The following is a 25,385-nucleotide window of genomic DNA, read 5'->3' on the forward strand; positions in this document are numbered from 1 at the left end:
CTATGATGAAATAAAATTTAGAAGTTAATTGTAATTTATTTTTTTCAAATATTTTATTTATTTATTCATGAAAGACAGAGAGAGAGAGAGAGGCAGAGGGAGAAGCAGGCTCCCAAGGAGCAGGGAGCCCGACATGGGACTCGATCCCAGGACCCTGGGATCATGACCTGAGCCGAAGGCAGAGGCTTAACCATCTGAGCCACCCAGGCGCCCTAATTGTAATTTAAATTCAAGTTTTTCTAACTCAAAATTCACTGTCCTTATCACTAGGATGTATTGCTAGAGTTTCAAGACAACCTAAACTTAGGGCGCCTGGGTGGCTCAGTTGGTTCAGCGACTGCCTTCGGCTCAGGTCATGATCCTGGAGTCCCCGGATCAAGTCCCACGTCGGGCTCCCTGCTCAGCAGTGAGTCTGCTTCTCCCTTGGACTCTCTCCCCTCTCATGCTCTCTCTAGCTCGTTCTCTTTCGCAAATAAATAAATAAAAAATCTTAAAAAAAAAAGACAATCTAAATCTAAAAAAAATATTGATCCTTGAAATTATGCAAAGTAGAGAAGATACATAAAAATTATTGATAATGCAGAGCAAATGGCTAATGTATAGGTAGCATTTATACATATTATATATTAATTTTTATTTTATTACACATATGTGTAAATATGTGGATTAATGCCAATGGTTAAGAACAAAACTCAATTGGTTGTATATTTAAGGAAATGAAAACCTTGCTTCATCCCTTACTCCACAAATCTCACATTTCTCTTTCCTGCATCAGTAGCTTTGGTTAAAGTTTAGTGTATACAATTCTGGATATGTGTAGATGATAGATAATGGATGATAGATAGATTGATGATAGAGGATAGATAGATGATAGATGATAGATAGATAGATAGATGATAGATAGATGATAAAACTCCTAGTCACCACTAGTTTTGATCTTTGAATTATGTCCTTTATCTTTATTGAATTCTATGTCACACACAAAGAGAAATACACTCCTCTTCCACAACTTGAATTTTCCCAGTTCCCTTAAGTTTTATTCTCATTATCTCTGCTTCATAATATATGTGTATGAAGAGATTAAAGAGGGAGCAATAAATTTCATACATATAATGCATGCTGTCTGATATTTTTAGATATTTCTAGCTGTAACACAGATATATATGCATGTATATATTTGTGTATATATATATATATATATATTTATTTTTGTAACCCTATTGCTTAGCAAGACATCTTTATCTAGTGGTTTCCTGTAATGTTAAGTGCCTTTAGCTCACATCTCACATCTTTTACTCAAAATAGAATTTTCTTTCCATATTTCTCCTTCAAACCTCTCAAAATTTGTTCCTACATCTTTTTCAATCATCTAAAATATTAATTCCAGTATAAAAATATTAAATTTAGATTAAGATTTTTTCAGCATTAATTTACTTAGCTCTAAATTTTGTATGTTTCATTACTCAACAGTGTTTCTTATGTATTTTTCCTGTATTTAGAATTATTTGTTTTTCATTTTGCTTAAGAATATTTATGTATAATAACAAAAAAAGAGAATCTTTCTGTATAATGCTGTCAGAGTTCTTTAATGGAAAACTATTATATCTGAAAGTGCTATATTTTATTCCTCTAACATAAATCATACAGATGGGTAAAAGATTTCAAATTAAAAAACAATTTTCAGAAATGAAGACATCACTCCACATTTTCTAATATGTAGATTCACCAGACATTATCCCTGCCTTCCTTAATTAATTACCTGGTTGGTCTCCCATGGCTAGTTTTCTCCTATTCACCATTGATTTTGATATTTGAGTTTTTTCTCTTCCTCTGTATTGAATTTTGTGTTCAATGTTCTCCAATTTCTCCCCTTTCCTTGGGTTTTATCTTCATTCTCTGCTTCATAACTTCCAGAAAGTTTTTTTTTTTCATCATTCTGATCAGCTGGTTTCATCTCTATGTTTTCAGTGGCTACTTAGATTTTTTTTCCTCTATTTCATGTATGGGTTCCATTTGATTTTGGATTGGGTGAAACTTTATTCAATTAGATATCTTGGATTTAAATTCTCCATTATGACTTAAAGTATGCAGATTCCTTTATTTCCTGCAAGCACACTGGGATCAATACACAAACTAGGCAACAGAGTCCCACAGAGCATGCATGACTCTTCTTAATTCATCTAATATGCTGTCTGAACTCTCTAATGACCACATACTCTCCAGAATCTTATGGCTCACTGCACTGTTTTTTCCAAAATCAAGACCTCAGTTATGTTCCAAACTTAATAATAATAAGGATATAGTAGAATTTATATCATTGAGAAAAGGTACTATCACTCAACTGTTGTTGAGTGCAACCTTGCAATTTATGTCACACTAAAAGTAAGAGAAATGTACTCCTCTTCCACAACTCATTTTTAAAAACTGGTGATTTTCCATCCATATTGTGTGGTGTCTAAGTACCACCAATGTCTAGCTTACTCATATACCCTCCAAGATCTCAATTAAATTAGTTAAACATAACCTAAGTAATTGGATAACACAGTATTACAAATATGAAAGAAGGAAAAAAAATACTTTTTTTCCACCTCACACTCAAATGACAGGCCTGTACAGAGGTTCCAGACCATATTCTGCATTGATACAACATTATACTCTTGGAGATAGCAATGGCAAAAATGTAGATAGGCAAATACACTGCAAAGAATTTACAAGTTTTTCACACAGCAGATATGAGATTGTTGAATGGCAGAGTCATAGCCTGCTATAGCCAGCAGAGATGCTTGATAATGTGTTATGTGACGTATGATGTTAACACAAAATCAATGACTTCTGTGTGGCTAGGAGTTTTTTTAGGCTATACACAGCCTCAATTTATTCTTTTCCTACAAAATGTAAAACTGACTATGAACTCATTAAACAAGGCCACTTAAACAGAGAAGGGAACCAGCATAAGGAGAAGGGAAAAAGCATAAAGGATTTAGCACACAATTGAGAATATTGAGGCAAAAAACAACTGCAGTGGACATTTTTAAGAGTGTACCTGAAGAACAGCTGATTGCCTTATGTTCTAGAATTGATTGTCCAAATTTGCTTATTATCTATTAAAAACAGCAGTAGCTATAGCTAAAGAAATGCAGAGAAAAAAAAATATCTCTCAAATGCAATGAATGACATTTGGGGACTAATGAAGGTTACAGATGTGACTTGCAAACAAGACTTTTTAAAAGTTAAAAGATATTCAATATCTGTTGATAATGCTTATCTCTGTGCAGTAGGATATGTAAATGTATTTCTTATTACTTTTTATTTCTGCTTTTGTGAATTTTCCAGTTTTACGAAAGTTAGGTATGAATGATTTTGCAAAACAAAAAGGGTTTTTTGTTTGTTTGTTTTGATTTTTTAAGAAGGAAAATCAGAAGATAATTGAGGATTGAGGGAATGAAGAACCAGAAGAGAAGCAGTTCGTGAAATTACGCTTGTTTGTCTAGGTCACTGGTGATGAAAATTTGGGCATTAACATCAGAATTAAACTAAATATCATTATTAGTTTTCTGGGTGCATATTTGTAAAGTTGACTAGTTTGCATATAATGTATTCTTTTTAAAAATAATGTATTCTTCAATGTGATTTAATTCAACTTCAACTAAAATATTCTGCAGGTTAAAAAAAAATCAAGGGAGCACCTGGGTGGCTCAAATGGTTGAGCGTCTGCCTTCTGCTCAGGTCGTGGTCCCGGGGTCCTGGGATCGAGTCCCACATCAGGCTCCTGACTCAGCGGGAAGCCTGCTTCCCCCTCTCCTTTTGCCTCTCCCCCTGCTCACGTACTCTCTCTCTGTCTCAAATGAATAAATAAAATCTTAAAAAAAAAATCAAGTGGAAGTAACTTTTGTGTATGGTTATACCTAAATATCTGAACAAGAGTAGTTCCACATGACAGTTACAGTTTTGGGTATGTTTTTTCCAGAGGCTATTGCTATTATTTATTTATGTTTGCATTATACTGTAGTCTACTAGGCATGCAATAGCTATTATTGCTACTGTAATGTACACACCTTAATTAAAAAATACCTTATTGTTAAAAAATCCTAACCGTTGTGGTCCCTGGGTGATTCAGTCCTTAAGCGTCTGCCTTTGGCTCAGGTCATGATCCCAGGGTCCTGGGATCGAGCCCTGCGTCAGGCTCCTTGCTCAGCAGGGAGCCTGTTCTCCCTCTCCCACTCCCCCTGTTTGTGTTCCCTCTCTCGCTTTGTCTCTCTCTGCCTGGTGATGGGTATTAAAGAGGGCACGTACTGCATGGAGCACTGGGTGTTATATGCAAACAATGAATCATGGAACACTACATCAAAAACTAATGATGTAATATATGGTGATTAACATAACAATAAAAATTTTTAAAAAAAGAAAAAAACTAATGATGTAATGTATGGTGATTAACATAACATAATAAAAAATAAAAAATAAATAAATAAAATCTTAAAAAATAGTACTAACCATTATCCAAGCTTTCAGTGAGTCATAGTCATTTTGCTGGTAGAGGGTCTTGCTTTGATGTTGTTGGCTGCTGGCTGATCAGGGTGGTAGTTGCTGAAAGTTGAGGTGGCTGTGGTAATATCTTTAAATGAAAGAACAATGAAATTTGCCACATTAGTTGACTCTCCCTTTCATGAATGATATGATTTTGTTTGATAGTATTTTACCCACAGTCAAACTTGTTTCAAAGTTGGAGTCAACCCTGCCAAATCCTGCCACTGCTTTCCCAAGTTTATGTAATATTCTAAACTTTTTGGTCTTGTTTCAACAACCTGCACAGCATCTTCACCAGGAGTAGATTCCATCTCAAGAAACCACTTTCTTTGCTCATCCATAAGAAGCAACTCTCCATCTGTTAAAATTCTATCATGATATTGCCACAATTCAGTCCCATACTCAGGGTTCATTTCTAACTCTAGCTCTCTTGCTATTCATACCACAACGGCAGTTACTTTCTCTAGTGAAGTCCCCAAACCCTAAAAAACATCCATGAGGGTTAAAATCAACTTCTTCTAAATACATGTTAATGTTGATATGATGATCTCTTCCCATGAATCATGAATGTTTTAAATGGTTTCTAGAATGGTAAATCCTTTCCAGAAAGTTTTTAATTTACTTTTTCCAGATTCATCACAAGAATCGCTACCTATGGCAGCTATAGTCTTATGGAATATGTTTCTTAAATAATAAGATTTGAAAGTCAAAATTATTCTCTAATTCACGGACTGCAGAGTGGATATTGTATTAGCAGGCATGAAAACAACCTTCATCTTGGTGTTTGTGTCTATCAGAACTCTTAGGACACTAGGTGCATTGTCAATGATCAATCATATTTTGAAAGGAATCTTTTTTTCTGAGCACTGGGTGTCAACAGTGGGCTTAAAATATTCAGTAAACCACAATAAACAGATATGTTGTCATCCAAACTTTGCTGTTCCATTTATAGATCACAAGCAGAGTAGATGTAACATAATTCTTAAGGGCCCTAGGATTTTCAGAGTGGTCAATGAGCATTGGCTTCAACTTAAAGTCACCAGGTGCATTAGCCCTAATGAGAGAGTCAGCTCCCTCCTTTGAAGTTTTGAAATAAGATACTGACTTCTCCTCTCTAGCTAGGAAAGTCCTGGATGGAATCTTATTCCAACAGAAGGCTGTTTTATCTGCATTGAAAATATGTCGGTTAATGTAGCCACCTTCATTAGTTAGTTAGATCTTCTGGATAATTTGCTGTAGCTTCTACATCAGCACGTGCTGCTTCACTTTTCACTTTGATGTTATGGAGATGGCTTTATTCCTTAAACCTCATGAACCAACATTTTCTGGCTTCAGACTTTTCTTCTGCAGCTTCCTTGCCTTGCTCAGCCTTCATAGAATTGAAAAGAGTTAAGGCCTTCCTCTGGATTAGGCTTTGGCTTAAGGGAATGTTATGGCTGGTTTGATCTTCTCTCCAGACCAGGAAAACTTTCTCCACATCAGCGATGAGTCTGTTTACTTTCTTTTTTTCTTTTTTAAGATTTTTTATTTATTTATTTGACAGAGAAAGAGAGACACAGTGAGAGAGGGAACACAAGCAGAGGGAGTGGGAGAGGGAGAAGCAAGCCTCATGCAAAGCAGGGAACCCGATGCTGTGCTCCATCCCAGGACCCTGGGATCATGATCTGAGTCGAAGCAGATGCTTAATGACTGAGCCACCCAGGCGCCCCTCTGCTTTACTTTCTTATCATTCATGTGTTCACTGAAATAGTACTTTTAATTTTTCTTTTTAGAAACTTATCCTTAGCTTTCACAACCGGTCTGTTTAGTATAAGAGTACTAAGAGAAAGAGTACAACTTTCTCCCTGTATTGCCTTTCCACATACCTTCCTCACTAAGATTAATCATTCTAGCTCTTTTTTTTTTAAGATTTTATTTATTTATTTGACAGAGAGATACACAGTGAGAGAGGGAACACAAGCAGGGGGAGTGGGAGAGGGAGAAGCAGACTCCCCACTGAGCAGGGAGCCCGACATGGGGCTCGATGCCAGGATCCTGGGATCATGACCTGAGCCGAAGGCAGATGCTTAAAGACTGAGCCACGCAGGCGCCCCAAGCTTTTGATTTAAAGCGAGACACATGTGACTCTTCCTTTCACTTGAACACTTAGAAGCCATTATAAGGTTTTTAACTGATCTAATTTCAATACTGTTGTGTCTTAAGGGATAGGGAGGCCTGAGGAAAGGGAAAGAGTTTGGGGAAATCACCATTTGGTGGAGCAGTCAAAACACGCATTTATTGATAAAGTTGATGTATGTCTTATATGGTCACAGTTTGTGGCATCCCCAAACAATGATAATAGTAACATCAAAGATCACTGATCACAGACCACCATAATGAATATAATAACAATGAAAATATTAGAAATATTGTAAGAATTACCAAAATGTGACTCAGAGACACAAAGTGAGCAAATGTTGGAAAAATAGTGCTGATAAACTTGCGTGGCACAAGATTGCTACAAACCCTGAATTTGTAAAAAATACAATATCTGTGACGCACACTTACATGAAGTACAGTAAAGCAAGGTATACCTCTACATTTCCATACATTTTGTGGAGAGACCATTACAGGAGTTAGTTGGTATTTGTGGACCAGAGAGAAAGACTTGTGCCTAAGGCTCTTTTTTTTATGATTCTATGGGTTTGCAATAAGTCTTAATTTGAAATTCATGAATATAAAGTATCCTGTTATATCAAATGTATGTAGTAGATATTATAGATAATATTAATAACAGTAGAAAAATGGGTTTAATAGTAAATCAAACTAAGAATACATTCCAAAGTATTATTAGACTTCGTAGTTTTATACTTTATTTTTAGCTTTTTATATTGAAAGTTTGAAGCTAAATTATGTTCATACACAGAGGATATAAATATACGAAAAAAGTCTTTGGAACAATTTCCAAACAACATTAACTCTTTCAAGCTATTTAGTTAGTTCTTATTGCAGTACACATAAAAAGGAAATCTGTGGCTTGAAAAAAATGAAATCTCTAAATAAAAAGAAACTTAGAATGTTGAAAAGATGGTTGAAGATGAGGTATGCAACAGCTAGAAAAAAATGAAACCTAAGCAACTCAGTTGGAAACTAGAGACTGCACTTAGTAGGCAGTTTTGGCTAAGTAACTAACACATCTCCATCATCATCTTTTTGCTCCTTGTCAGTGGAGTTTCGGCTGTGCTTGGTATCCGTGCTCTTTTTAGCAGGTACGGCTAGGAGTTGAGATTTAAAGGGGGTTGAACACAAACCTAGCCAACAGGATCCATTTTCCTTAGCAGTGATAAATATAAACAAAGTCATATAGAGCATTTTAGCTAATGATATAAAGAAAAATTCCTCTGGGGGATTTACGGGAAGCATTCCTTTGGATTGAGCCACACAGGAAATGATCTCTTCTGGGATCTGTTGTGGCTGAATGGGATAAACAAAATTATTTGCAGATACTCTGTGATCATGAGGGGTGTGATGGGTTGAATTGTGTCCTCCAAAAACGATGGTAGAGACCTAATCCCCAGTAAATGTGGCCTTATTTGGACATAGGGTTTTTGCAAATATAGATAAGATTATGTTGAACTGGGTGAGCCCTAATCCAAAATGACTAGTGTCCTTATAAGAGGAGGAAAGGTAGTGACATTTAGGGAGAACGCTGTGTGATGACAGAGGCAGAGATTGGACTGATGTAGCTGCAAGCCAAGGAATGACAAGGATGGGCAGCTGTTACCAGAAGCTGGGAAGAGACAAAGAAGGTTTCTACCCAGAGTCTCAGTGGGAGCATAGCCCTGCTGACACCTTGATGTTGTACTTCTAGCCTCTGGAAATGTGAGAGAAAAATTTACTGTTGTTTTGAGCTACCCAGTTTGTGATAAATTGTTACAGCAGTTCTTGGAAATGGATATAAAGGGTACTAACCTTAAGGACAAAGCTGACAGCCATAATGATAGGGTAGAAAAAATAGATGGGACTTGGAGTCATTTAAAATGATATCAAGCCATCCCACTAATCAACCCTAGAACCACTCTAAATTCTTATTATGAGGGTTAATATAGCTTTTAATACTTATTTGGTTTTCTAATCTATAGCAAATACATTTTTCATATATAATGCATTGATGTTAAACTTTTCATCTGCTTTCTTCCCATCTCAATAAAATAACCATAGTCTTGATAATATAAAAAATCAATGAGCACAGATGACTTTTTATAAAATAAGTGCAAATGCACCAAATGCTAGATCATTAGAAATATATAAATACATACAGTCCTCATTTTATCTGGTTCTGCCATACATGCATTTCAGTTGCCACAATTTAGTTAAAGAAAACCAACCCCCCAACTACATGGTTCAAATTTTAGTTACCATGCTATATTAACTAAGAGTAATTGCATAAAATACAACTTTGCTACCAGCACTTATACTTGCAAGTTACTAGGTAACTAACAGATTTGCATCATGACGAGAGACCAATCACACCTTTCTTTCAAAGTCAGTTAGTGATTGGTCACTGTACAGCTGTTAGTTAGTTCATACACAGATAAGTATGTAGTTATGTTGTCTCTTTGTGTCCCCATAATTAATCCACGTGTCAATTTATAGATATGAAAAATCAAATGATGAAATTAGTCACTAAAGATAAAAATACATCAAAGAAACAAACTGATAATACCAAAAGTGAAATTCAAATTGAATGTAAAATGGAGTTATGGAAGAAATCGCAGGTTGCAACAGTATGATGCTGGGGCAGGTGGAGAGATTCTCCATATGCAGCCTCAGGACCTTATGAAGGCAACCTTATTGATGTAAATGAGGAAAGTGGTTGTGATGAAAAGTATGAATACGTCACAGAGGAAGTGACACTGGCAAAAAAACCCTCTTGGAGATATTTTACAACATTGAAAGCACAAGGGATAAAATGCCAGAAACTAAGACAATCTGAGGAGTATGACAATTTGTCAAGGCATAGAAAAGACTCTCCCCCGTAAGTTATATAATGAGAAGAAAAAGACAAAGGCACTGTTCAAAATACTTTTGATAACTTTTCACAGAGAAATAAAACACTTGAATTCTCAATGTTTCTAATGTTTTAATTCACAGTGTAAATAAATATAAATTTCACTATTTTTTCATTTCATTATACATTCATGAGCAACAGTAAAAGAGTTTTTAATATTTTGACAATTTTTTTTAAAGATCACAGGACAATTTTAATTTCCCTGTTTACTATTAAGATCACTTTGTACAGCTTCAGCTTGCATGGATATTTTTACAGTCTTTTATACCACATAAAATGAGGACTGTTTGTACTTTCATAATCAAAAACTCCATTTTTTCCAAAATTTCCATTTTTTCCCAAAAATTTCATTATTTTCTATTGCTATTTAGAATAATTTAGAATATGTTTATAAGAAATCTCAAAAAAAACGAGCTTGGAATATTTCTCTTGTATACAATAATTCTCCCCTAAGAAAGTGAAGACATGACATTAGCAGCTAGCAACAAAAGCCTTGCTTTTACGACCTGAACATAAACCGTCTTCAGAGAACGTAAAGAATGACCAAGCAGGCCACTCTATGATTGTGGGGAAACAAACCAGAGACAAGGACTCTCTTCAACTGTCCCCACTTTGACCCTCCTCCATCCCAAAACAACGTGATTCTCAACTGCCAAATTATTCCTGTTTTCTGGCAGCATTCAGTTCAGCCCTAGACCCCACTTCCTTAAAGTCTTCCTTGTACACTCACCATAAGCTCAGATTCTATCATAATCACTCCCAAACTACTTCCTACCAAGATGCTCTACTCTTCCTCTGATACGTATTCAAATTCAATAAGGAGCCAATTCAATGAACCTTACTGGGTTTTTACCATGGCTGTGTTCCCGGTGGCCTTTGGCTAATAGGCATCAACAAAACCAAATTGCACTAAGGAAAAAGAGAAGACTTTACAAATATAAAAACTGACATAAGACTGGCTCATTTTAGAACCATTGTATACTGTAGTGATAGAGCCTAAAAACATCATGTTATTTTAATAGCGGATTTCTCCTGCTCTGTGTGAAGAATGAACATACGTAGGGATTTGTGATTTATGTAGTTTCATTTTGTATTTAGTGTGGTACATTCCTAAATATTACTTCTATTGAATTCTCATATTTGTCATTCATGGTTTAGTTGTTACTACTTACATCAGTAATATGTTTTCAATTAATGCTTTTGTTTTAAAAATTCAATTTTAGGAGTTACAATTTTGCCAAGGAAACATATAATTGGTTCCAGTGGCCTACACTTAAATGTGATACATGTTTATTTCCTGAGGGAAAAAAAGGAAAAATATTAGTTAGTACTTGTATTTTAGAATGAATTTAACAATAACAATATTCCTTAAGCAGAAAGAATATTGTTTCAGGAAGAAGACATTCTTATCAAAGAGCACAGCAATTTTTAATTAACTCAGGGGAACATTTCATAAACACCATGTACAGAAAATTCTAAAATAATCAAGTTGTAAGATTAAAAAGATACACATTTTTAGTATCAAAACCAAAGAAAGTCCCTCCAAACATGACTTTCGTACAAAGTTAAAAGCAAAAAAGTCAAAGGATAATCTTACTTTCCTGAATGTGTTTTTCTTATTAAGTATAGAAACATGATTTTACATTGACTATTTACTAACAGATATTCAGCTAAACGTATTAGGCAGCCTTGAGCATTCCTTGTGCTATTTATCTATGATTATTTTTTAATATATGACTTGCTCTGGTGCCATTTACATTTTCTTTATCTGTTTGCTCATTTGTACTGTTTTGCATTTATTCAGGAAATGCAAGTGGCTGATGAAACCATAAAACATTGTTCACCGATTGTGACTAATGAATAAAAGAGTTCAGTGCAAATGTGAGCAGGGTTATTGTTTTCTACAAGACTCATAAATGTAAATACTTGAAAAGGAAATTGAAAAATGTAGCTGCTAAGTGAAGCATGCTTCTGGAGCTTTCTTTTGTAATGCCATTCTGAAGTATCTCTGTATCGATCAAGATACCAACCCTGTTGAAATCCATTAGATATCATATTTCATGCAAAACATTATTATTTTTTTTGTCAGTGGTAATAATCTTTGTTCCTTAAAGAGAATTTGGAAATGGATTTTTTTGATAAAAACATTGGCCCACTTGAGAACACTACTTGATTCAAGGTATTTATTAAATCATTTTTAACAATTCTAAAATCCATCAGAAAGTAAATGAGAAGCCAGGGAGGTTGGAAGGTGAGGAAATCAGTAAGTATACATGGGAATATTAATGGTTACACTTCCAGAAATTTAGTGCATCTACATTCAAGAATATCAATTGTCAAAAATAAATAAAAAAGAACATTGATTATCAGCCCTTCAAAGTTGTCTCCCCTTGAACAAATATGCTTCCTCACAACAGGAAAAATAATACATATTTTATATAGATGTTTAGATGACTAAATAAGATAATGCATGTGGAGTAGTTTTTGCCTAGCATTTACTCGCCAATATTTTGATATATCTGTATAAAATGTCTGAAGACTTTGACTTAATCAATATAATGGAAGTGAAATTGGTTCTAGTGTTTTCAACTGAAAATTTAATTAATTATCTGATAATTAAATAAAAAGTATGATAATCAAATTCCATAATGAATCTACTCAGATGGATTGATAATGAAGAGATGTCTTTTTGCTAATTCACAGCCTGTAAGAGTTTATGTGCAATTGTTGCAGGAAAGATCACCATAGGAAACTAACCAAGGACTAGAGATTCTGGTTCTGCCTCATTCTGTCCCATATCTGTGCAAGGTGGTGCTCACTTTGAATATGTGTCCAGAATGTCATATTGTCCCAGTATGCACATAAAGGATCTTTGATACTGGAACCCTCCTCTCTGCTCTGATTTCAGAAAGCGTAGATTCAAAGCTTTCGTTCTAGCTTCTCAGCTCTTAATGGTATTCACTTTAAAGAGGGAAAATTTTCATCAAAACTCCTTAGTGTCTCTGAATTTCTATTTCAGGTTCATCTGTGGATTTTTGCTCAAATTGTGTGACAATAAATGCTAGGCTGTCCCATATGAGAGAATTGAAAAGCATCTTAAAGTCTCTGGTGATTAAAGTAAGGTTTGGATAAGGAACAAATGTGCTAGTTGGTTTAAAAGCCCCAATAAACTTGAGTTTATACATTTGAAATTAACATTTGTCTCTAATCCTGTTGATCTTCTGACCTTGTTTGTGCTAAATATGGGTCTGTCTTCAAGTTAATGCATAATTTTATACTCTGGGGACTTAAATTAAATGCCAAATAACTTCAAAAGCTAAAATTAATTGCAAAAATGAAAAGAAGACACACATCAAAGATTCATTTTTAAAGCTGATATCTACATAGCATTTTATACCCATTTAAAACTGTTAGCTTATTCCTTATTTAGCCTCCTTTAACAATTAAAAGCTTGATATACTACAAAAGTGCACTTGTAGGTAAAAATGGTATGCACTATTAAATTCTTCTTACCCTGAATACTTTAAAATAAAAATATGCTATGAAATTTATGATACCCGATTTTTACTCTAGAAGTTTACAATTTATTTTTATGAAATATCAAATAAGTATCTAAATATTATTCATTATGATCTTTTTTAGTGTTCAGAAAAAGAAAAAAATATTAACTGAACCAAAGAAATGTAATGTTGTGTTGGTTGAGTTATATATAGAATTTCATAATTTAAATATTCTTAGATATTTAAATATTTCTTTTACATGATTACACTGTAGGAACAGATATTTTCAAGTAGAATTAATTTTTTCATTAACTTTTAGGGACAGTAACAATTTATATTTATAGAGGGAGACTATTTTCATTACTCACTTTTCTCATAAGGTATTGCTTTTATTTTCCTTTTAAACAAGAAAATATTACCTTTATAAAAATATCCAAGAAGTTTAGTAAAGGATCTGGATTTTTTGCCTAGATAATGTCCATCAAGTGTTTATATGATAGAAAACAGGTGGTCATACATTTCAATTTTTATACAGATGTTTAGTATAGTAAAAAGCAATTTTAGGTACATATTACTTGTGGGAGAGTTTATTCTTTTTTTTGTAATTTGTGGCACAGTAATATAAAATTTCTGGCAAAAATCCAATGGAAAATTCAACATATCTAATTATTGTATTAGAAAGCATCTGTTTTTTATAGAGGGGAAGAAATAAAAATTTCAATTCTGCACTGTAACTTTGTTGAAGCGTTTTGGGACAGGTGGAATTAGAACAGATGTCAAAGTCACTTTTTAGATCTCTATTATTAACATGTATTCATTTATTCTTTATAGCCGTAATAATAAGAATTTTCATTTCATTTTTCTGAACTTTTTTGTTTGTTAAGTCCTTTTCATACCTATATCCTTTTTTTTTTCTTTCTTTCTTTTTTTTTTTTTTTTAGTAGCCTAGTGAAGTAAGTAGGACTGGTACCAAAAATTAGCATATGTTCATTAAATATTAATTTTTATAGCCATTGTTCTAAGGAAGGATTCAGAAGAATTCAAATATATCACTCATATAGTGGCTTGTGGTGGCTCATTTTTTAAATTGCTTATAGCACCTGGAATATTTGAAATAATCTTTTTTGGTTGAATTGTTTTCCACAAAACGATATGCTGAATTCCTAATCCCTGGTACCACTGAATGTGACCTTATTTGGAAATAGGAAAATCACTGGTATCACTAGTTAAGATGAGTTAATACTGAAATAGGGTGGACTCCTACTGTAATATGACTGGTATCATATGAACACACAGACACATGGGGAAGATGGCATGTAAACATGAAAAATTGGAATGAAGTATTTACAAGCCAAAGAATGGCAAAGATTGTCAACAAATGGACCAGAAGCTAGGAAGAGGCAAAGAAGTATTCTTCTATAAGCCTCAGAGGGGAGCATAATATTGCTGACACATTGATTTCAAACCTTTAGCCTCCAGAAATGTGACACTATATGTTTCTATTGCTTTAAGGCACCCAGCAGCGCTAGGAAGTTCTAATGTCTCTAACATAAATTAGGTAAACTTTGTATTTAATACTCTGCATTTTTATGTCATGGTCTTATCACAACTTATTTTAATATTTCATTCTCTTTCCTCAGAAGAATCTAATCTTCATCAGAATAGAAACTGCTTTCATTCTTCATAACTTGTAAATAGAGGACCGCAAATATATATTTAGTGAATACTTGAAAAGTTGTATAATATCTCAAATATCGTCACTGGATAGTGTACATGATATCACTTCTTGAAACTATTAAGTAATAATTTCTAAACTGTACTTCAGAAAGAAAAAGAAGAAGCAATGGAAATAAGGGAAGCTGAAGGCTTCACATTGGAGAACTATCAGCAGTTACCTAACTGTACCAACATTGCTACCTCTTGGTGACCAAAGCAAGAGGCCTAGTTGGAAAGATCAAGGTCAGTTGGATAAATTGATTGCCTCCATTATGGATATATACTAATCTATGGGAACAGTATTAGGGGGTATGGATTTCTAAAAGGTATGTGCACTGTGTGTATATAAATGAGAATGTATCTATAGGAAATATGTTCAGAGCTTTAAATGTTTATTGTAACATAATCCATGAGCTCATGGTTTTGCTTTCTAATTCATGTAAATGAGAAAAGAAAATCACTCAAATAGAAAAGAATTTTAGGCCAAAGTCTAAATAATATGGAATAATTTAACCAAACTTCCTTAGCACAAAAAGCATTGCTAACGGACTGGACCTAGGGTTTGTTTGTTTATTGTTTTTTAACCATAGTTCATTTTTTTCCACTTGCATTAGTTTACATTGTCTCCAATGTAGGAAGTTTGTCACAACTAGTTTAATAAGAAAATACATAAAATCAGCTAATAGAATATAAGATAACCATAAAAAGAATGAAACATCAATAAAATCCGGCAAAGTGGTATTAGCCAAAAAATAAAACTGAGTTCCCCTTCTGGTTAGAATGTAGAAGGATAATGAAAGATTGTCACTCCTACTAAAGTAATAGATGATTACAGGATAAACAAACAAACAAAAAAATTTCTTCGAAGAAAAGTGTTTGACATAATGATATCTGAAAGAACTAAATTTTAGAGTCATATAAGCACTTTTTCATGACAGAGGTCACTTTTATCCCTAGGGCCAATCGCTGAGGTAGCACACATACTAGGCCTAAGAAGAAGCCCGCCAGAGGACAGTTTTTGTTCAGGTGAGGAAAAATCCAGGCAAACGTTTGACAAAGCTGGGCTGGTGTTTCAGATTTAAGTTTGGAGGAATCTCATAAGCAAAAATAATCTCTATGTGAAGTAATCTCTTTAGAGGAATTTTTTCCAGTAATCAGATGGTATGGTTCAGACTAGAGGTGAATAGCAACAATACTGCAAAAATATCTCTCACCTCACTGTTCTGTTCCAACAAGAGCCCAGAAAGTTGTCACTTCTGTCCTTATCATAAGAAAGGAGGCAGAAAAAAATTGTAATTGAATGACTCTTTTTAGATCCTTCAGACAGTTGAGGTCACAGGGCAAACTATCACAAGGCAATCTGGAGAATCATAATCAAGATCAGTTTGTTATAAACTAGTAAAAACACAAGTATTCCTACTGGATGAATTGCTGGAGGCTGTGTGGATTACCTGGAGAGGTTAAACTCTTATCAGTCCTGTGTTAGGAGGAACTCCAAGTTTTTGTGAGTTTTACCTCCAGGGACCCCACCAGCTACTCACAATAAAGATCAGAAAAAAAAAAAAATCCCTCACGTTTCTGGTCGTGGGGTGAGTGTGGGGGTGGGATGTGGCAACTGTTTTGACATACATTTAGATAATCAGATTATTCTACATGACAAAGGCCTACTTTCCCAGGGAAACTACTAGCTCTTTCCCTGGGGGAAGAACCATTTGCAGACTCCTGTTTCCTCTTACCTTCCTGTCTTACCTAAGGTTGGAAATAATGCTAAGAATTGCCTTTGATTGTTATAGCCCAGAGGCTCAGACCCACTACAAGACTGACTTAATTCTTAAATTTATAGAATGCTTACCCTCTACCAAACCTTACCACCACTCTATTAAAGTAGGAGTTGTTGTTGAAGTACAATAGACAGGAGGAGACAGAGTAGGAGAAAGGAAAAAAAAAAAAAGAAGAAGGAGGCAACAAGTACATACAGAAGCTAAAGTCTCTGGATGCTGTGAATACAGAAAACATTAAACATAACCCAGCTTCTAGTCACATTGTCACATTTACCTAACTAAAGCCCTATTTTCCTCATTCCTTTACCTAAATTTCATGTCTATGTTCTTTGCCTTCCTAACGTTCTCTGAAATACAACTGGAGTTGATTATATATAAAATGTGAGATACATGAAAAAATAACAGAAAATCTAGGGGGTAATAGTCAGTTCACTCAAAAGAAGGGAGTTAAGAAAAAAAAAGAACAAAAGTACAAGGAAAAAGAAAAATAGCAATATGGTAGACATAAATCCAACTTTTTCAATAACTATATTAAATAAAGGAGATTAGGCATATCGGTTAAAAGGCTGAAGACAGGGCACCTGAGTGACTCAGTTGGTTAAGCACCCAACTCTTGATTTGAACTCAGGTCTTGATCTCAGGGTCATGAGTTCAAGCCCTGCATTGAGCTCCTTGCGTGGAGCCTACTTAAAAAAAAAAAAAAAAAAAAAAAGGCAGGAGAGGTCAGTCTGATGCAAATGCAACAGCCAGCTATACGCTGTGTATAAGATTCATACTTGAAAGTAAAGTAAAAGAAAAGGAAAAATTATTCTGTTATTAGTAAGCACAAGAAAGCTGGTACGACTCTATTAACATTAAAAAAATAAATAAATAAACCTCAATGTAAAGAGCATCCCAGAGATGTAGAAAAATATTCCATAATGAAAAGTGAAACTTCTCAGAAAGACAGGACAATCAGAAGAACATATTCACTTAATAACAGACCTTCAAAATATAGACAGCAAGCAGGAATCAGAACTAAAAGATAAAACGGACCAGTCACATATACTTATGGATTTTATTATAACGTTCCTAATGGCCATCCATGTTGTTGTATGGTAACTAATGATGAGCTTAGGACATAAAGGTCATTATTAACAAGAGAAAAAATGATGAATTGTACTAAATGAAATTTAAAACTTCTCAACAAAAGGCACTGATAAGAAAATGAAAAGGCAAGGCACAGAGTGGGAAGGAGTACACTTGTTACTTGTATCTTACAAAACTTAAGCGCCAACATATATATGTATAAAGCTCCTATAAGGGAATAATGAAAATACAAATGATGTGAAAACTAATTGAGCAGTCACTTCAGAAAAGCATACTTGCAAATGTCCAATAAGGAAATAAAAAAATGTTCAAAATCAGCAGTTATGGGAAAATGCCGGTCTCTTATGGAGCAGCTAAAATCAAAAACTGAAAACAGCAAATGTTGACAAGGATGCAGAACAACTGGAGTTCTTCTACACTAGCTGAAAGTGTAAGATGGAAAATCACTTTGGTAAACTGCCTAACATTTACCTATAAAGTTAAATATAATTATTCTATAATTTAGCAATTCTACTTCTAGATATCTCCTCAAATAAAGAAAACATATATACCCCCAACATATTTGTACAATAAAGATATTTAAAGTTGATCTATTCATAGTAGACAAAGACCAGAAACACCCAAATGCCTATTGATAGGTTAATGGATATTCAAAGTGTGCTTTAGTCAAACAATGGAATAGTCATCCATGTTGTTGTATATGACTAAAAAACAGAAGTAACAATCAAGAAGGAAAAAACTGATGATACAAATAAATGGATAAATTTCAAATAATTAACTTGAGCACATGGAATGACACACATAATATATATGAATATATAAATTCAGAATATTATACATGATATAGAATATGAATATATTATGTATATATGTATGGCATTTTTAGAACAGGCAAAATAAAGATAATAGTGATTTAATTCAAATTGGTGGTTGCCTGTAGTTTGGTGATTGATGATATGGCTGCATGAGAACTTCCTGGGATGATAAAAATATTTCCTATTTTGTTTTGGTTGATAGTTAAATGGGTATATATTTGTTGAAAATCTTTGAGTGGTAGACTTAAAACAGGCATTTTATTACATGCAAACTATTCCTTAATAAAGTTTATTTAGAATATAAGATAAAAATTTAATATTTTGACATTAAATTTGTTAATATAAAACTTTTTATTTAAAAATTTATTAAAATGTTCTTCTTTATTTTTTTAATGCCAGAATTCTTCTTAGAGTATATCCTTTAATCAGAACATCCTTTTACACTATATTTTTTCTTTCTGCCATTTCCATGTTGTATACATCTTTATAAAATGCAAGGTATCTCCAGAGGATTTATAATCTGGTGCTGCGCTTTCAGGCAGGGCTACAAACTGAGCCACTAAAACAGATGGTTGTCTGGCTTATTCTTACTGATGTTCAGGGAAGGACATTATATAAATTCCCTTGGTAATGTACTTTTGTGTTTAAACAACCTTAATGTCAATAAGTTGTTGCTTACATCTAACCTGAATCTCCCTTTCTCAAACATAAGTTTCACATGCTTTTGTTTTATCCTCAGTGGAGCAAGAGAACAGATGGCTAGTATCTTCCTTTGAAAAACTATTCATGCACTTAAAGACAGTTTCTAACAAGATCCCTTATTTAATCTTAAATTTAATTATTGCAATTCACATAATGGAAAAGATGGATCTTCTCTCCAGTTCCTCTAGTTTAACACCCAAAGCTTATAGCATGGAATTTTATCTTGTAAGGTATTCAATTAATATAAACTTTTTATGTTGGTAAATACAATAAAAATATTTGATAATTTATGCTTTTCTTGCCACTTATAGTACATATCCCTATATTAATACCTAAGAGAAACTCAGTAATGAAGAAGTCTATTTAAATTTGCTTATTTGAATATTTTTAAAAGTTCTCTTCTACCACCTTCTATTTTACTGCAAATCACTAATTAATACTCACAGAAAACTATATCATGACATTCTACTTTTTTTTCTCATTACACTCTCTTAAAAATTAAGAAAGCTATAGTATCTCAAAGCAGTGACAATCACATAGCTCTCTAAATATAAAATCTGTATATATCTGAGATGGCCTGCCTTATAGATACATCTGTAGAATAGCCATCTTAAGAATAACCGGAAAAGCTCAATAAATAGGTAAAAATGATATGTTTCAAATCTTAGAAAACTTATGTGATACAGAAAACAATCTGGAGCACAGTAAAAAATAACAAGGCATGGGACGCCTGGGTGGCTCAGTGGGTTAAGCATCTGCCTTCGGCTCAGGTCATGATCCCAGGGTCCTGGGATTAAGTCCCACAGCAGGGTCCTTGGTCAGCAGGGAGCCTGCTTTTCTCTCTGCCTGCTGCTCCCCCTGCTTGTGCCCTCTCTCTCTCTCTCTGACAAATAAATAAATAAAATCTTAAAAAAATAACAAAGAATAAGGGAAAATGATACTTTTCCAAACAATAGACAATAAAAAGGTACAGAGATAAAGCTAATGGAATTATCAGATTATGACTTCTAAATAAATACAGTTAAATATTTCAGTAATTAAGTGACTAGATAAAAATATTTGGGTAAATAACTGGAAACTGTTAAAATGAATCCAATACAAATTATAAAATTAAAAAAAAATCTGAAATTAATAACTTCTGGATTTAATAGCAGATTAAACTCATCTCAAGAGAGACAATTAGCAAAATTACATATAAAAAGATATCTACACTGGTGTTAGGAAAGACAAAGTGATGGGGAATATGAAAAACTAAGAAATAAAAATATTTTAAAAATATAATATTCATGCATTTAGATTCCCCAAAGATGAGGATAGGAAGAACGTAGGCACAAGTAAACTGGAAGAAATAACAAATAAGAAATTTTAAATTGATGAAAGGCATTAAGTTATTATTTCAAGAAGCACTATATAATTTAGCAGCATTAAATTATACACGCGTAAAAACACACATGCATATAATAACAAGTCATAACATAGTAACCTTCTAAAACCCAAGAAAAGAAAGGAAATCTTAAAAGCAGCCAGAAGAAAAATAGACACTTTATATTTAAAAGAATAAAAATAAGAATTGAAGCTAATTTCTCAGTGTAAAAATGGGAGCCAGCATAAAATGGGATATTATATTGGAAGTGCTTTAAGGAAATAACTGCTAATCTAGAACCAACATCAAGTAAAATTGTATGTCAATAATGAAGACATTTCCAGACAAAGTAAAACAGTAAGAATTTATTCGACAGAATTAAAGGCTCTTCTCCAGATAGAAGAAATTATTGCATTTAGAAAGTTTATGATGCAGGAGGAAATGATGAGTAAATGTAAAATGAGGACAATATTGGACTTACTTTCATTTGTATGATGACACATTTTTAGGTGAAAACTTATTGAGCATTAAAATCAAACTGATATAAGCAATGAAGAGATTGTTTGGGATCACATAACCCTGAAGTCCAGAAGTACAACAGGCTTCAGGCTTGGCTAACCCATGGCTGGACTATGTAATCAGACACAGGTTCTTTTCTGCCATGGCTGGTGTTGTCTTTATCACACCTGGCAATGATATTTTAACATTTTCTAATGATACTATTTGTCTTTTTTTTTTAAGATTTTTTTCTTTTTAATTTATTTGACAAGAGAGAGAGATAACGAGAGCAGGAACACAAGCAGGGGGAGTGGGAGAGGGAGGAGCAGGCCTCCCACTGAGCAAGGACCCCCGCCCCGATATGGGGCTCGATCCCAGGACCCTGGGATCATGACCTGAGCCGGAGGCAGATGCTTAACCGACTGAGCCACCCAGGTTCTCTCCTCTTCATTTTTATTGTCAATTATATCAGGCAGGGTTCTAACAGAAAACTGATGGTATACTCAAATGAGATACCTGAGGAGTTTAAGGAAGGACCACTTTACAAAGATGTGGATGGTGTTGAGGCAAATCAACAAGAAGTGTTGAAGTCCCTGGGGCTAACAACACCCGGAGTTGGTGATACTAGCAGATCTTTTATAGAAAGTGATTTCTAGAACATGCATGAAAAGAGGAAGTATAGGAGATGCCTGCCTTACAGATGATGTGCCTTTTGTAGAGGGATGTACTTAACACCAGGTGCTCAAGCAGGCAGGTAGACAGAAATGTAAATATTTTACCCTCCTCTTCTCATTATTTTCTCAGCTTCTGCTGATTGATGGATCCCATCTGCCAAACCCAAATGCAAAGCTAGAAGGGATCACCTTGATGCAATCTACAGAATTTAGTGTCCTGGGATATGGAAAATGGTAGCGAAAGATGGAAAATGAGTGGAAAGAAGCAAATGGTGAATACCCTGCTATCCCTCATATTTGCTTTTTTAAATTTATTTTGTTGGTTTTCTATTTTTAAATAAAAAATTAAATTGAGTATAATGTTTCTTTGTGTAATATTTTCAAATGTCTTTTCTCATTCTACATTTGCATGTCGTTTTGAATGCAGGTAAAATTATGAATTGCAAAACTTTAAACTTTATGGATGCAGCAAATTTTGCATCAACTGCTACATTCTTAGCATCTAGAAGAATTTCTGGGTCATAGTAATCGCTTAATATTTGTTGAATGAATGAATAAATGAAGACTTTCCTTTAGGTTTTCTGCTGTTTGTGTATTATTTTCTTTCTTTTTTCTTCCTTTCTTTTTATTTATTTATTTACTTATTTATTTATTTTTAGAGAGAGAGGGAGAGGGGCAGGGGCAGAGGGAGAGGGAAAGAGAGAATCTTAAGCAGGCTCCATGCCCAGCACAGAGCCTGATGCAGGCTCAATTTCACAACCCTGAGATGACCTGAGCTGAAATCAAGAGTCAGACACTTAACCGACAGAGCCACCCCGGCGTCCCGTTTATGTATTATTTTTCATCTTTCCTTATAGTGAGATATAATAAGAATATCACTGAGGTATTCTATATTTTTATCTAATAACTTAAAATTTCCTTCTTCTTATTTATATGTTAATCCACCTGGCCTTTTATACTATATGATGTGAAGTAAGGATTCAATTGTGTATTTGTGGAATATATGTGTACGTGAATATATGTCTCTATATATTTCTATGTGATAGATATTCACTGTCCACACTCAACATACTGATATGTAATGTGTCTTATATCACACATCATGTGACATATGGCAAATAACCACGTGTGTTTATTTCTCTATATCTGACCTAGTATCTGTCCCACTTATTCATGATTTGTACTTTTGTCAAAATTATATTCAGTTCTATAGTAATTCTCTCTCCTTGGTTAGATATGTTGTATTTTTACATTACCTCAGTCTTCCATATGAATTTCGGAATAATTTTTTCAAGTTCTAGAAAAATATCTCACTGATATGTTGATGAGATTGACACTAGATTTATGGATTAACTACAAGAAAAGGCCATCTCTATAATTTTGAATCTTCCTAAATAGTAGACATGCTCTTTGTTCTTTAAGAATAGTCTGTAATTTTCAATATTAAGGTCTTGTACAACTTGAGTTGAGCTTATTTTTTAGTACTTACAAAATTTTTTAACAGACATCATACTTAATATTGAAATTCACAAGCATCCCACATTAACCTTGGGAACAATACAAATATGTGCATTTTTATTTTTACTCTTCAGTATTGTACTGGATGTCCTAGTCACTGAGTAAGGCATATGCCAGATATTAAATTACATATAAATTTTGAAAGGACATTAAAAAATTACAGTTGTTTCTAGAAAATGTAGTTATTTATATGGAAACTTCAACATAACCTATGAATGACTAGAAATAATACAACAATTTAATAAGATTGTTGTATAAAAATGTTAAAAGTGCTCTCATTTAGCAGAGAAAACCAAGTAAAAAAAAAAAGAATAAGGTACAAAAAAACCTACTCACAACAGTCTCTTTTATTTCTCTTCTAAAATATGATATAATGTGTTTAACAAGGGGTAGAATTTTATTGATTTTCTCCTGGGTCAAGAATTTTTGTTCTACAGGGGTGTCTGGGTGGCTCAGTCGTTAAGCGTCTGCCTTCAGCTCAGATCATGATCCCAGGGTCCTGGGATCGAGCCCCGCATCCTGCTCCCTGCTCAGCGGGAAGCCTGCTTCTCCCTCTCCCACTCCCCCTGCTTGTGTTCTCTCTCTCGCTGTGTCTCTCTCTGTCAAATAAATAAATAAAATCTTTAAAAAAAAAGAATTTTTGTTCTACATATAACATGTATTTTTTAAGTGCTGAAAATATCTGATACTTATTTCTATTTCAATACTTTATTTTTTTCCTCAGAATTTCTTTTGTTTTTATGTTGTCATCAACTCCTACCTAAGGCCTATTACCCTTATTCTCATTATTTTATGTTGTTGTCATTTCTGCCTGCATTTTTGGAGATAATTTTCATTTTTCCACCATTATATTAATTCCACTTTTCACCGTCAAAATTCTGTTTTTTTTTATTTCCAATGTAGCTTTTATTTCTGTTATTAGTTGTTTTCTTTTTTTGTGGGACAGAGTCTTTACAATTATTTTTATTTCAGTCTTTGTTCCATTGCTTAAATACTATTTGATCACTTCAAATGTGTTCAGTAGCAAATAGACTTTATTCCTTTAAATATACCCTTTTTGGATTTTGCCTTGTGCTTTTAATCTCAATTTTCCTATTGATATCTTCTATTCCTTTTTGCAGAGAATAATGCCACACAATTAAAGATTTTTTATTTATTTTTATTTATTTGTCAGACAATTATAAGGCATATTATTTTCTGTAGTAGTTAAACCTACTTCATAGACCTCTTTTTTTTCTAACTCTCAGGAAAAATTCTTTTTTTTTTTCTGTTTTTATTTTCAGTAATACCATTTATGTGTGAATGTTTACTTTCTCCTTTATCACAGAACAGGAGCTTTTAACTTTGAGATAGTGTGTATCATCATAGGATAGGATATCTATGTTGCCATGGACCCATTTATTATCCACATTTGTGCTGGCGGAATAATTTTTTCAGATGTTCACATAAAAGCAGTCTGACATGTATAGCTTTTCTTTCCCAACATCTGGCAAATATCTAGTTTATGTAGATTTGCCAATGTGAGACAAAATTTAATCCCAGCTCCTCTGCCTGTCTCCTAAAAAAGTACTTCATATACAGAACATATAAGATGTGCCTGCTTTAAATCACCTTGGCTTGCTTAAACATTTTTAACTTTTGAAAATCACAATATGCCCAATTTGCAATGTAACCTTTGATGTCTCCTCATCAAATCTTACTGGTTTACCCTAGGAATTTAGTCATTACAACTTATAAGTCCTGTAGACAAATTGTTTTCAGAGTTTATAGTTTTTTTAATTTTATTTTATTATGTTATGTTAATCACCATACATTACATCATTAGTTTTTGATGTAGTGTTCCATGATTCATTGTTTGTGTATAACACCTGGTGCTCGATGCAGTACGCGCCCTCTTTAATACCCATCACCAGGCTAGCCTATACCCCCACCCCTCTCCCCTCTAGAACCCTCAGTTTGTTTCTCAGAGTTTATAGTCAACAGTTCATCATCTTTCTATTCATCGTGTGCAGGGGTCATGTTACTCTTCTCTGTGTCATTCTAATTTTAGTCTATGTGTTGCCGAAGCGAGCACAAGAGTTCACTGTCTTTTCAATTAAGGTGGCAGATAGAGTCCAAGGCTGGGGTTTAAGGGAATGAGGAAAAAGGGATA

The 25,385-nt window shown here is 33.8% G+C and overlaps 1 long non-coding RNA gene and 1 other non-coding gene across 3 annotated transcripts in view; both read right to left on the reverse strand.

The window, feature by feature from the left end:
• Positions 1 to 4,516: 4,516 nt before the first annotated feature.
• The window catches only part of LOC113925748, a 126,164-nt gene continuing 105,295 nt past the window's right edge, over positions 4,517 to 25,385 (reverse strand). For both annotated transcript variants that reach the window (XR_003521042.1, XR_003521041.1), the window contains exon 4: positions 4,517 to 4,615. This is a non-coding gene — a long non-coding RNA (uncharacterized LOC113925748). The remainder of the gene's footprint in view (positions 4,616 to 25,385) is intronic.
• LOC113926102 lies at positions 25,202 to 25,307 on the reverse strand. The gene has a single exon (XR_003521180.2). It is a non-coding gene; the product is annotated as a U6 spliceosomal RNA (small nuclear RNA).

This window comes from Zalophus californianus, chromosome 2 (assembly GCF_009762305.2).
Source record: "Zalophus californianus isolate mZalCal1 chromosome 2, mZalCal1.pri.v2, whole genome shotgun sequence".
NCBI lineage: Eukaryota > Metazoa > Chordata > Mammalia > Carnivora > Otariidae > Zalophus > Zalophus californianus.